Raw genomic sequence first — 12762 nt, 5'->3', positions numbered from 1 at the left:
AGAATCAAGTTGCACGTACCGCAGTAATGTATATGATGATGGCCGCAGAGAGGCCGATATGATATGAGAGGAGAGACAGACGTTATACACGCACATATGTATAGATATACGACCTTCATCGATAGGCATGAGCATGCATATTATGCGCACACAGTGGCATTGTCAGCTACATAGTTTTATACAGATTCATACAAATACATGCAGATAGTCATTTCAGCTTATGAGTTCAGATCCTATTCATGATTCTTATATATATATGTTGTTCTTATGCATTACATACTCGGTACATTATCCATACAAACTCCCCTATTGCCTGGGAGGTTGCATTCGTGCTCGCAGGTGTAAGTAGACAGATAGGTGGTCCAGCTTAGTAAGACTTTTATCCCGCAATGATCAGTGCACTCTATTTGATCCGGAGTTGTAGTCTTTTTATGCCATTTTTTTAAGTGTATATAGATGGGTATGGAGGGGTCCTGTCCCATCCTTCTACGACTTTTATTCCAGTAGAGATCTGTAGACAGTTGTATGTATTAGTCAGATGATGTAGCCTTGTCGGCTTCTATTCTTTTGTGTACAGTATATGTAGTAGCCTAGCTGGCTTGCACTGTTCTTTCAGCATGTTTATGTATATACAGATTGTTCAGTGTTCATGATGTTACCTATTTATGAGATCAGTTTAAGTCATGTATGGGCCCTAGATGTCCAGTAAGATTCAGATATAAGTATGGGGGTGTTTGGTCGCTAAAGGTCAGACACTCGTCACGACTCATCGATTTGGGTCGTGATAGCCAAGTTGTGGTAGAGGGCATATGTGGAGTGCAGACCAGCTAGGTCACCTCCGTTGACTTGGGTTTAGTTCTACTCAGTGTTTTTAGAGAAGTATGTTTCGCATACTATGAGGGACAGGAAGAAGGATAAGTTTGCTAATATTGCCTAAGGGAACTCGTTTGTTGCTACTTATGAGTCCCGTTTTCATTCCTTGTCCAGATATGCTCTTCAGTTACTGCCTGCTAAGGAGGAGAAGATCAAACATTTGTGAAAGGATTGAACACTGGACTTCAACAATCAGCTCTTCAATTTTAGCCACTGGGGCTTCATTCCAGGAGGTAGCTGAGCATGCCCATGTTATTGAGCGGATTAGACATGAAGGTTATGCAAAGCAGGCAGAGAACAAGGCCCGAAAAAGTTGAAATTTTAACAACTCCTTCTCTATGGATCAGAGTTCTCAGGTGTATTCAGGGCGTCCGGTTCAGTCCGCTATGTAGGTGTCTATTGGGGCCCATCAGGGGCTAATTTTCATTCTTCGGGTAATCATGAGGGCGCGCAGCCCAGCTACAAGAGCATGAAGGTTATACCACTTCATCAGCTTATGTTCCGCGACCTACATTGGACCATTCTTGCTACGAGTGTGGTGAGCGAGGGCATATTAAGAGGTTTTGTCCCAGACTCAGATAGGGTGGTCAGGGGACTCAGTATCAGGCTCCCCAAGCTCCATTCGTACCTGATAGGGGAAGCAATGATACAAGCCGAGTTGCCTCAAGGACATTTCGAGGACCGTCCCGTGGAGTCAAAGTTTGGATAATAGCATGGAGAGGACGGATGGGAGATGGAAGAGCATTAAGTGGCCAACGAGCAAGGGAGGCTAGCCAATTCAAGATTTTCATCTCCACAAGACTAGCCAAACAAGGCCCTTACTTCATTAAGGGTATAATTGTAATAATGTAGTGTCTTCTATTAGTTAGTTAGTATAAATACATTGTCTTTCATTTCATTAGGGGACTTTTGACATTTGGAAGAAAAGATGAGTGATTTTGAGAGTTGTCTCTAGAGAGAGAAACTTATGAGAGAGGCCATGGATGACTCTTGTTGAATCTTTGATTGTGAGAGGATTGGTTGCTTGGGAATTCAATTCCCTTGAGGTCATCCTAAGAGGTTGGTGCTTCTTTATGTTAATTAATTGAGGTCTTTAGGTTTGATACACCTTTAGGTTGCTTTTAATTCCATTTTCTTGTGTCAATCTATCTATCCTTTACTTTCCTTGTTAATTTATTGCTTCCGCGTATCCGTTATTGTATCAATTGGTATCAGAGCTTAGCTTAGGTTTGTTCCATCAAATCTAGTCTTGGGTTTTGATTCAACAAAAAAAAAAAAACGAAATTAAAAAAAAAAAACTGATTTTTTTTGTTGATTTTGTTGAATCTAGTGTTAGATTAGAGTTTCTTAGTGTTTCTAGAGTCTAAATCTTCAATTTCGAATCCATTTAGAGTTAGGGTTTGTGTTCTACCATTGTTGAGCTTCAACACTTCAAGAACTTGAAAGTGGGTCTTGTTGAAGAAGGTGAAGTTGAAGGTTGAAACCTATTGGGATTTGTTCTCTACATTAAAGAGAACTTAAATCCGAAATTTGAGCCAATTTGGAGTTGATTTGAGGGTAGTTGAATTTTTGGATTGTTCTTGTGTTCTCGACATTCAAATCTTCATAAGGAAGAAGACTCTCCAAAGGGCCATTTGATCCAAAAGTTATCAAATAAAGTTGTGAAAACGTGTTTATGAGTCCAACAACACAAAAAAAATCAGAAATACTTAGTCTAAGTTTCTGATTTTGCAAAAAAAAAAAAAAAAAAAAGGTACTGTTCATCCGTTTTTGGTCCGCATAGCGGAAGAAAAGCCTGATTGTCTGAGAGCATCCGCTTTTCATCCGCGAAGCGGAAGGAAAGCGTGAATCACTGAAGAGTTTTCGAAAAAAGAAAAAAAAATTCCAAGTGTCAAAATGGTTTGATTGTTTCCTAACTTCTTTTCTTTGATTCTTACAACTAATTAACAACTAGTAATCGACCTTATTAGTTGCTAATTAGTTCTTGTGTCCGCATTTCTTTCGTGCTAATTCTTTCGTGCTTTTTTTCTTCGTTTTTACCTGGTTGTTAATTTCTTGGATCAAGTGCATTTGTTTTTGTTGAGTCGCCCTCGTTCTTCTTGAGTCTACAAGAATCCATTCCGATCTAGAGTAGTAATTGTGCACCTTGCAAGCAATCGAATCCAATCGAGAATCAACATCGGCTAATCCAATTGAGTGGTAAAAGGCAAGAGTGTGTAAGCTCATTTGAGTGGTGCTAGCCGAGCACAAACGAGTGTAAACACGAGTGTGGTGAGATTTCTTTACTACTAACGTGTTTGCTAAGTGTTCTTTGCAGGTACTTCTCCATGGAGAGGCGATTCTTGGAGACCAAGGTAAACCTTTGTGGTAGAGAGGGAACCCTTGTGCTTGATGATGATTGTTACACTAATTTCATCACCCCTCGTGCGGTTGAAGAGTTAAGGCTACCTTATGTGAATAGGCAAAGTCCTTATTATGATGAGGGAGGGTATTGGGTTGATAAGAGAGTGATGGTATTCATTTCACTTGGTGAGTACCAAGAGGAGGTTTGGTGTGATGTGCTTCCAATGGATACTTGTCACGTATGTTTAGGTGGCCCTTGGTTTCAAAGGCATGAGATTCCATATGAGCAAGAGTGGCATAAGTATGTCGTGGATGAAAGGAGGAAACCTCTCTTTCCATATGTGCAAGAGCCCAATGTGAGATGGCCTATCTTGATTATGGAAGCTAGTGGAGAAGAGTATGTGAAATGGGAGTTCATGATGGAAGAAATCTTTGCTAGTTACCCTTATTCCCAAGAAAGGAAAATGAAATTGGCTATTGGGACTTTTGAGAAAAAGCTTGCACACTATTGGGCGTACAAGAGGGGAGATCCAATCACTACTTGGGATGCAATGAAAGAGAGCTTGAGAGGCCATTATCCCGAACCACATGAAAAGGGTTATAGGAGCAAAACCACTTCCCAAGAGAAAAAGTCAAAAGGGAAGAAGCAAAGTCCCTCTTGTGAGATGCCACAAATTCAACATGTTCCCTCTCCTATAGAAACCCCAAGTGAGATTTGGGCAGCATTGAAAAGGAAGTGGTTGAAAGGAGGAACGACGGACAAGACCATTAATTCACGTGGTCAAATGAGCGTCCCTTTGGTGTCTCAAGGCAAGGAAGATCCATTACATGAGAATCAAGGTAAAATAATTTCTCCTAATACTCTTACTTTGTTGAGTGATCTTAATGCCAATTTGAGTATGAAAGTTAGTTTACCTTGCATTGAGCCTAGTGAATCCTTGCCATGTCTTGATAATGTCATTGTTGAAAGTGTCCCTACACTAGTTGATCCTATTGATGACCGAATTGATCTTTCTTGTGAGGTCGATTTGTGTCCACCTAGTGTTGACACTTGTGATTTGAATGATAGTGCATTATCAATTGCTAAGCGTGCTCATACACTAGTTGATCCTTTTGATGACCAAGTTGACTCTTGTTGTAAGATCAATTTGTGTCCACCTAGTGTTGACACGTGTGACTTGAATGGTAGTACACTGTCATGTGGTAATTATGTTAGAAAATCTTGTGAGCTTGACATACTACCAACTAGTGTTGAAATTTGTGTTGATCAACTTACTTGTAATGATAATTCACTACTTGAGGATTCTTGTGATGTGCTTAACGTGCCTCTAGTGAATGTTGATTTTGATATAGTTGGTCATTTGAAAGAGTGTGACACCTCATCTTTATTTGTTTCATGTCACAATGAGTCCCTTGATCTTGTCTTAGTGTCATGTGATACGACTCAAAATTTTGATGGTGGTGTGTGTCATGTAAACCGTCATGTGAACGAAAGTATGTTGAAAGATGACGTTTGTCTTTGTGAGAATGAAATTGCATGCTTTGACTCCTCATTGTTCATGGATTACTCTCTCTTAAAAGATAATGTCTTATTTAATGCTAACATGACTATTGCAAGTGAAATAACTAGTGGAATGTTTTGTAATGTTGAAAGTGTAGCCACTTTTGGAGACTACATGGTGTTTGAAAATCCACTATTGCATGATAGCGCTCTTCCCTATGATGGAGATCTTCCTTTGGGAAATGATGATATATTTATGGGGAAAAAGTGTTTGAAAAAGGAAGGTGATTCTTGTTTACAAATTGCTACGTCTGCCTTGTGTGTTCAAACTCCTAGTAGCAAGCTAGATTTTGTTCTTGAACCTAATAGTGAGGCTACATTTGAGGACACCATAGATGAAGCCATTTTAAGTGACACCTTTCTTTACTATTTATTTGCATATGATGACATTCATGTTATTGTTGAGAGTTCATTTGATGTCAGGCCCCCCTATTGAGGTGCTTAGTTGTTGCCTTGCCCGTGATATGGGGGTATCTTTTCCTTTTGACCCCGGTGAAATCTTCACTTTGTGTGAATGGTATCTTTTTTGCAATTGAGGATCATTTGTGTTTTATGCCAACTTGGTTTCTGGAAATCATTGGTTCCTTGAGAATATCCTCATTTCTTGATCTTTGGGATAGCCAAGTTCTTAGTGCTCTACTTCAGAGCTTATTTTGCTTGAAAATGGTTGATACTTGGCTATATCAAAAATTTGTGCTTACTTGGCATGGTGGTAGGTTGGTCCACCTTAACACTAACCCTCATCCTTTGAGGACTTGGTTTTTGTTTGTCTCCTTTAGGGTTTTGCAGGGTATAGATTCGAGGACGAATCCTTTTCAAGAAGGGGAGAATGATACAAGCCGAGTTGCCTCAAGGACATTTCGAGGACCGTCCCGTGGAGTCAAAGTTTGGATAATAGCATAGAGAGGACGGATGGGAGATGGAAGAGCATTAAGTGGCCAACGAGCAAGGGAGGCTAGCCAATTCAAGATTTTCATCTCCACAAGACTAGCCAAACAAGGCCCTTACTTCATTAAGGGTATAATTGTAATAATGTAGTGTCTTCTATTAGTTAGTTAGTATAAATACATTGTCTTTCATTTCATTAGGGGACTTTTGACATTTGGAAGAAAAGATGAGTGATTTTGAGAGTTGTCTCTAGAGAGAGAAACTTATGAGAGAGGCCATGGATGGCTCTTGTTGAATCTTTGATTGTGAGAGGATTGGTTGCTTGGGAATTCAATTCCCTTGAGGTCATCCTAAGAGGTTGGTGCTTGTTTATGTTAATTAATTGAGGTCTTTAGGTTTGATACACCTTTAGGTTGCTTTTAATTCCATTTTGTTGTGTCAATCTATCTATCATTTACTTTCCTTGTTAATTTATTGCTTCCGCGTATCCGTTATTGTATCAAGCAAGGGCATCCACACTGCGGGTAGGCTAGCGCTCAGCCTAACCGAGGCGGTTCTCAGGCAGACAGAGGTGGAAAGCAGCCCGGCAAGGGCTGTTCTCATACTGGACAGGATAATAATCGCAATGGTTCACAGGCTACAAGAGGATGCGGTCACTTGACGCCTTCCCAGGCAGACCCGATGCTGAGGACTCTTGTCACGACCCAGCTCCGTGGGCCGCGACTGGTGCCCTATTTGGACACCCCAAATAGACTTACATGCTAACTCGTCATATTCTAATTTAACTCAGATTTGATATTGATCATTTTAAACAGATTGGAAGCAAATATTATCTTAAGCGGTCGCACGTGCAAAAAATATCATATCAAAGTCAGAAGGGGCGGCGGATTACACATCGCCGAATATGTGCACATATGCAAACATGTGGGCCGCCATGGCCGCTATAACAGACAGGACCGCATTAAGACACAAATCATAAACAGAACGAACACACACACGACCCATTACCCACATATATGACTACAGGCCTCTACAAACCAAAACGGAAACATATGACGGGACAGGGCCCCGCCGTACCCCAAATAGTCAAATATACAGAAACATGTACATGACAAAGATATATACCAAAATATGGGCTCCGGATCAAAAAGAGCACTCTGTACTAGCAGAAGGTGTGGCCTACTCTGGCGGATCACGAGTCTCTGTACCTGCGGGCATGAAACACAGCCCCCGAAGAAAGGGGGTCAGTACGAAAGATGTACTGAGTATGTAAAGCATAGAGTACAGAAATCCAAACCATAACTGACATAAACGGGTACAGGAAGTAAATACCGGACCAGTACATCAAAGTCTGTGCTGAAAGCATATGTATATATAATGCAAATAAAAATCATGCATAAGGCTCAGGAACGTGGTCACCACTCCGACGCTGGTGCCACAACACAGCATACTCCAGAAGGTTTCAAATCTCCGTACAACCCCGAACATAACACATCATCACAACATATCATATCATCAAAACACATCATAAGCCATATCACAGCATAACTCCATAAACGGTACCCGGCCCTATGGCGAGGTCTCGGGAACCGTAACACATCATACTGCCGAATATGTCATAATACGCACGATCACAAAACCGGCCCGGGATCCGGCGAACGATATCATAATAATGTGCACGAGCAGAGTAGTGAGAAACTAATGCAATAAAACATTTATGGGGACTCGATGTAATAATACGACGAGAAATTATGTAGATTAAATCGAACCACTGAACAATACGAGGTTTGTCTCACAAAAGTACCCCTGAAGTCGTATTTGTAGTTCAAAGCGTATATCAAAATATAATGGAGCGATTAAAACATTATTCCTTGATAGCTAAAGTCATAGACAAAAATCCCTTTTGATATCACATAGGAATAAATCAAATGGGACAAACAAGGGAAGTCTCGGAACCAGTGGGCCCACCTCGGGTCAAGTCGAGGTGGCGGACATAAATTACGAACATTAGACTCTATGGAGTCATCCATGAAAGTTTCAGAGCGATCCTATCACGTTTGTGCAAGTTATGGATGTTTGAACAATTTTCCAACAAAACATAAGGATTATAGTTCAATTACATTAATTGAATAGTACCCAAAATCAAACTCGGATTTCCATGAACAGAATTGTCCCCGAGGCTCAAATCTCAACCTAATATGTCTAGGACATGCCAAAAGAAGGAAAGGTAAAGACATACCTTATGTGCGTCTTACGCTCGCTTAAGCTCAAATCCCGTTTACTCCCGAATCTACAAATGGTCACAATTACCAAATGTAAATCATAAGCTTTTAGTGACTCAATCTTAAACCATACTTGTCTACAAAAATTTGTGCAGCACCTCCCCTATAAATTCAACACCCCGAGAATTTAACTCGGCCAAAATACCAACAACAACATCCACAACAATACCAACAATACAATAATAGTCATCAAGAATCAATTTAAACTCATTCTAGCATTGATAACTTTCTTTCTACATAGCGTACCATATTCGTTCCGACGTCATCATTTCAAGTCAATATCGTCACTTACATATTCATTTACTAGCTCAAGATTATTCGAACACAATCCAAAGGTATTTCGAACAATATACAAATATTCCAATGATCCTACCAACTCCATATTCTACCCAAAACTTCTACAAATGCAACGAAGCTACAAATTCGCATTGTCTTCTTCTAAATTCATTAACGACAACCATAAATCACATTTTAGAATTCTACTTCCATGGTTACATAAAAACTACATTAGAAGTATGTAGTTTCCCATAACAACACACAACCAATTTCAATGCCGACTCGATTCATTAAACCTTTATTTACGTCACAAAGGTCACAACGACATAACTAACCAACTAAATGAACTTCACTTCACCTTCCCTTCACTACACTATGGCTCACGGCCATGCACCACTTTACACACACACACGGCCGCCATGCACACACACACCACAATTTCATAATTCTCATCCAATTCCAATCATTATAACATATACACTTATTCCATAACACAAAAGAATAGAATTCTTACCTTTTTCTTCAAATTCTCACTTGCCGTAAATGTTGTTTTCTCGCTTAACTAATTATACCACGTCGAAGAGCGTCTTCAACTTGTTAAGAATTCAAGAAGAAAGAGATTTTTTGAATTGAAGTTGGAAGGCTAGAATATTTTTTTTTCTATTGTGGTTCGGCCGAATGGCCCCTTTGGGGTGTTCTTCAATTTTTTTGTTTTGCTTCTTGAAATTTCTTGAAGACTAGCCCCTCTTTATATTAATTAATCACAGGACTAATTATTTGGGCTTGAGCCAAAGCACATGGCCGGCCACCCCTTTGCTTTGGGCCTCAATTTCTCTTTTATTCTTTTGAGCCCAATTAATTAAGGATCATAATTTGTAATTCCCGAACCCGATTTCCGAAATTCCAATTTTGCCCTTGGCCTTCCTCCTTATTTCCGCATCAATATTTTTTTCACGAATATCACACATATGTTAAATAAAATAAAAACATAGCCTTATTTCCTACAAGTCAAGATTATTTCAAATTTTTCCAAATGCGCAAAAATGCGGGATATAACATTCTCCCCCCCTTTTGAACATTCGTCCTCGAATGTTTGATTAGCCTTATAGGGTCCTACAGGCATTTCGGGGGAGTTTCTTTTTATGAGTAACAAGTATAAATTACTTACCCATCAATGTAACAAACTTAGAAATTTAGATTACCTGTAGGTGTAGAGAACAAGTGAGGATACTTCTTCTTCATTTCATCCTCTGGTTCCCAGGTCATTTCTTCTCTATTATTGTTTCGCCATAAGACCTTAACAGAGGGTATGTCCTTAGTACGCAGCCTCCTCACCTGACGATCCAGAATAGCTACAGGTTGCTCTTCATAAGACAGGTCCTCCGTCACCTGAATATCATCTACTGGGAATATTCTGGAAGGATCACCAACACATTTACGGAGCATGGATACATGAAATACCGGGTGTACTGCCTCCAGACCAGACGGTAGGTCTAGCTCATAGGCGACCTCGCCTATCTTCCGAATAATCTGATACGGCCCGATATACCGCGGACTAAGCTTACCCTTTTTACCGAATCTCATTACTCCCTTCATAGGCGACACCTTCAGAAATACCCAGTCGCCAAGCTGGAACTCTAACGGTCGACGTCGTCTATCTGCATATGATTTCTGTCGACTCTAGGCAGCCAATAACCGTTCTCGAATAAGTTTCACCTTATCGACTGCCTGCTGGACCACATCTGGACCAATTAGTCTAGTTTCACCCACATCGAACCAACCAATCGGAGATCTGCATTTTCTACCATATAGGGCTTCATATGGTGCCATCTGGATGCTGGAATGATAACTATTATTATAAGCAAATTCAATAAGTGGCAAATGATCATCCCAGCTACCTCTGAAATCGATAACACAGGCTCGTAACATATCTTCCAGCGTCTGAATAGTACGCTCGGCTTGTCCATCGGAATGAGGATGAAATGTTGTACTAAGACTCACCTGAGTCCCTAATCCTTCTTAAAATGACCTCCAGAAGTTAGCTGTAAACTGTGCACCTCTATCGGAAATAATGGATGTAGGAACTCCGTGAAGCCTTACTATTTCTCTAATGTATAGCCGGGCATAATCCTCAGCCGAATAGGTGGTCTTGACCGGAAGAACGTGGGCTGATTTGGTCAGCCTATCAACAATAACCCATATAGAATCATACTTCCGGGAAGTGTGCAGCAAACCTATAATAAAATCCATATTAATTATCTCCCATTTCCAAGCCGGAATTTCCATTTCCTGCAACAATCCACCGGGCTTCTGATGCTCGATCTTAACCTGCTAGCAATTTGGGCACTAGCCAACGAACTTTGCAATGTCTCTTTTCATACCGTCCCACCAATATAGGCATTTGAGATCATGGTACATTTTAGTGGAACCAGGATGAATAGAATATCGAGCATGATGTGCATCTCCCATAATTTGCCGCCGCAGCCCTGCAACATCGGGCACACATAATCTGCCCCTGTATAATAATACTCCGTCGGGTGAAATCTCGAACTGAGTCTTCCCTTTATCATAGGCTGCATCTCTGTACTGTGCCAAGACCGGATCCTCGTACTGACGTCGTTTTATTTCTTCCACAATAGACGATCCAGCAATTTCTCGGACAGAAACCCCAGTATTTCCAGAATCGACCAATCGGACCCCAAGACTGGCTAACTGATGAATCTCACGAACTAATTCTTTCTTCTCTGGCTGCACATCTGTCAAACTGCCCATGGACTTGCGGCTAAGTGCATTAGCTACTACTTTGGCTTTTCCCGGATGATACAAAATATCAACATCATAATCTTTCAATAATTCGAGCCACCTTCTTTGCCGCAAATTCAACTCTTTTTGCTTGAAAATATATTGGAGGCTTTTATGATCCGTATAAATATCAACATGAACCCCATATATATTGTCGCCATATTTTCAAAGCATGAATTACCGCGGCTAATTCCAGGTCGTGAGTGGGATAAATTCTCTCGTGCGGTCTGAGCTGCCGGGAAGCATAGGCTATGACTCGACCGTGCTGCATTAACACGCAACCTATCCCAATACCAGAAGCATCACAGTAAATGACATACCCGTCTGATCCCTCGGGAAGAGCTAAAACTGGAGCTGTAATTAATTTTTCCTTCAACGTCTGGAAACTGCGCTCACAGGCATCAGTCCACTGAAATTTTGCTGCCTTCTGAGTTAGCTTTGTTAATGGTGCCGTAATAGAAGCAAAATTTTCCACAAATCTTCTGTAATATCCGGCTAACCCCAGAAAACTGCGTACCTCTGTGGGTGTAGTGGGCCTAGGCCAATTCTGTACAGCTTCAATCTTCTGTGTGTCGACCCGAATACCATCTGCTCCGCAATATGCCCCAAGAATGCCACTGAGGTCAACCATAATTCACATTTGGAGAATTTAGCATATAATTTTTGCTGCCGAAGTGTGCCAAGTACTGTTCTCAGATGATCTGAATGCTCCTCTACTGATCGTGAATAGACCAAAATATCATCATCAATAAAAACAATCACGAACATATCAAGGAACGGCCGGAATACCCGATTCATCAAATCCATGAATACCGCTGGAGCATTAGTCAGCCCAAAAGACATCACTCTGAATTCATAATGCCCATACCGGGTTCTAAAAGCAGTCTTCGGAATATCGACCTCTCGTACCCGTACCTGATGGTAGCCCGAACGCAAATCTATCTTCGAGAAATATTTAGCACCCTGCAGCTGATCAAATAAATCATCAATCCGGGGGAGGGGATATTTATTCTTGATAGTCACCTTATTTAGTTGTCTGTAGTCAATACACATTCGCAGCGAACCATCTTTCTTTCTTACAAACAATACCGGAGCTCCCCAGGGTGACGTGCTGGGTCTGATGAAGCCTTTTTCTAATAGATCTTTCAGCTGTTCTTTCAATTTTTTCAATTCTGCTGGTGCCATTCTGTACGGAGGAATAGATATGGGCTGAGTATCTGGCAGCAAATCTATCGTAAATTCTATCTCCCGTTCAGGGGGAAGACCTGGAAGCTCATTTGGGAATACATCTGGAAATTCATTGATAACTGGAACTGACTGGAGCATAGGTGTCTCGGCCTTAGTATCGTGCGCACGGACCAAATGATAGATATAACCTTTCTGAATCATCTTCTTAGCGATGCTGTACTCCCTGACCACTCTATGACTGGTTCCCCTGGAAACTGGAAACGAACTACCTTTTTCTGGCAGTCAACATTAGCATAACAGGAAGCTAACCAGTCCATGCCCATAATAACATCAAATTCCAGCATATCTAATTCTACCAAATCACCTTTAGTGCAACGATCATATATAATCACAGAACAATCCTTATATACCTGTCGCGCTATAATAAAATCCCCAACCGGTGTAGCCACTTTGAATGGTTCTATAGGCTCGGGTATTATTCCAATTTTACTAGCAACGAGTGGGGAGATATATGATAAAGTAGAGCCAGGATCAATCAATGCATATACA

The sequence above is a fragment of the Lycium barbarum genome, chromosome 1 (genome assembly GCF_019175385.1).
Source record: "Lycium barbarum isolate Lr01 chromosome 1, ASM1917538v2, whole genome shotgun sequence".
In the NCBI taxonomy this organism is placed as follows: Eukaryota; Viridiplantae; Streptophyta; class Magnoliopsida; order Solanales; family Solanaceae; genus Lycium; species Lycium barbarum.
Note: the sequence above shows the minus strand (reverse complement) of the source record.